The sequence below is a fragment of the Muscardinus avellanarius genome (assembly GCF_963383645.1).
Source record: "Muscardinus avellanarius genome assembly, chromosome: 2".
Lineage (NCBI taxonomy): Eukaryota > Metazoa > Chordata > Mammalia > Rodentia > Gliridae > Muscardinus > Muscardinus avellanarius.
Window position 1 is genome coordinate 68046936 of NC_137787.1, and position 2398 is coordinate 68049333.

The following is a 2398-nucleotide window of genomic DNA, read 5'->3' on the forward strand; positions in this document are numbered from 1 at the left end:
ATTCGTTGAACCTGTAATCCTCCTATCTCAGTCTTTTATTTTTTTATTAAAATTTTTTTTTTGTGTGGTACTGGGGTTCCTGGAAACCCTTCTACCTCCAGGCTACACTCCCAGACCTATTTTTATGTTTTTTTTTATAGTATTACCTTGCTTTAATTAGTACTCATGACAAAAAGGCCATAAAGCATGCAATTTTTGAAAAGAAAAATGGCACTTGCAGAATTCTTGAGTTTGGTACGGCATTTTTATATTCATTCAGAAGGATTATTAAACTTTATCACACCAGTTATTAACAATGGAAAGGACAGAGACCATGATTTTTACAGAAACACATTTGTATATTCTTCCTTGTAATCTCAGTCGTTTAAGACGATGATATACCCAGAGAGCAGAAATGAATGACAAATTTATAGATTTTGAGAGAAAAAGACAGTACAGTCCAGCTTTACTAGCAAAACACTCCCTTTACCCAACATGCATTAATTTGTATACCTCTTAAACATTTGAAAACTACTTCTCTGTGAATTACTAGGCTATAGAGAATGAGCAGTTTTAGATACATTACAATGATTTAAAGCAGGTTTTGACATCTTTCTTCCATTAACCAAATGCTTTAGTGGGATTTTAGAAGGCTGCGTATTTTCATTCCTTGAGTCTTTCAGAGGCTTTGAATGCCCTGTATCAGTTTGCCTTTTGAAGTTCCTGTCTTTGGAATTCTTCCTCTGTCCATTCAGTAAGCTGTCTGTAGGTGAGGATGTAGCTCGTAACTGGTACTCATCTGGGGATCCTTTTTGCCGGTTTGGCTTTGTGTATTCTCTGAAGTTGTAATGGTAATAATCTGTCCTAATCTTCTTGTTTATGTCTCTCAAAAGTAGCTGCTCCAAATCTATCAGTTTTGGGGTAAAATTTATTTCTGTTTCCTCTTGATTGGAGGAAGATTTGGAAAATATTTTCCTCCTTTTTGCAGAAAAGCACGAATCCTTGACTGCTTCAAACAAAGATTCCTGGCTTTTTCTTTTGGAAGTACCTTTACTGATCACTAGGCTAGACACTTCATTTTCTGAATCAATCGTGCTGTCTCCAATTATTGATGTCATACCTGATGTAGTACACCCACTGTCTGTTTTGCCACAAGGCTTAACTGTCGCTTCATTAGTGTAAGGACCTTTGGTTGTAGGTCCCTCATGACTTTTGACATGTAATTCTTCATCATGATCACTTGATCTTGTTTTGACTTTTCCCTCAGGGCACTGTTCTGCATCGTGGGCACATAACCATAGCATAGGTGACTCTGTTGAAAACTCCAGACCTTGTTCTTGAATTTCAAGGCGCATTTGAGGAGAAAGCATTGGCATATCTTCTTCAGTTTGTGTTGGCACACCTTCTTTGTCCTGCCCTGTTGGAATCTGCATATCACTACTGTGAATTTCCTTAATTATGGAGTTTTCCTTGACTTTTACAACTTCAGACTTAGATGCTGATCCAAATAGACATTTAGGTGACAAATACTTCTGAATGTCCTCAGTGTTTCTTTGTTTGTTCTTATTTTTCTTTTATGACTTAATTGCAACTGGATCAGATTTTCTGGGATTCGAGGAAGAAGGCAACATACTTCCCTCATGGAAATTGTTAATATCATTATTTAGCTTTCTCGCCAGTTCTTCATCACTTTTCATTTGTTCTTCCATTTCGAGTCACCTTTTTTTCTGCCTGTCTCTTTTCCTCCTCTTCCTCCTCTGCCCCATAATCTCTCTCTATATTCTTGACTGGCTCTGTTTTCTTCTTCCTCACTGGGTCATCGCTCTGCCTCCACCGATTTCCTTCGATTCTTGCCCAGAGACTCTAAGCTTGCATTCCTTTGGATAATGTTTTTGAATCATCTCCCACAGTTTGATATTGATAAGAGAATTTCTTCGCGTATGGTATCTAGTCCATGAAGAGAACCGGCGGCGACGGCGACAGAAAGGACAGCATAAGTTTGCCTTTTCGACAGTTGATTGGAAGCATGGGTTACAGAGTGTGTGTTTACAGGGGAGGGTTCAGGCTGGATTAGGATTTCCATACAAATCTGGCACTGGCATTCCAACAAGGAAGGGATGGCTTCTGTGGGTGCAGTCATTTTAATGTGCTAATAAGGCCTATTCAACACCAACACCAGGTGCGGGTGCTCCCCTTGCTACAGGGCTCCACTGCGCCGAGGCCTGAGCAGGGCTCCCATTTCACGTTCACTGTGGGGGCATCCCCAGCGCCAGGGATCACACGCAGTCTCCTCGGGTCTGGCAGCCGGTCCGTCCTAGTTTTCAGGTCAGCAAGAAACCCTGCAAGCTGTGGCGTGCTGGAGCCAGCAGACGACAACTTTATAGTTTAATTTGAAAACAGGGTCTCTTTAGCCAGTGAA

At 40.7% G+C, this 2398-nt stretch overlaps 1 pseudogene across 1 annotated transcript; it reads right to left on the bottom strand.

The window, feature by feature from the left end:
- Nucleotides 1-479: 479 nt before the first annotated feature.
- On the bottom strand, nt 480-2119 carry LOC308258733 (E3 ubiquitin-protein ligase RNF168-like; annotated as a pseudogene). Its single transcript has one exon. The product of its transcript is annotated as an E3 ubiquitin-protein ligase RNF168-like (transcript).
- Between the last annotated feature and the right edge of the window lie 279 nt (nt 2120-2398).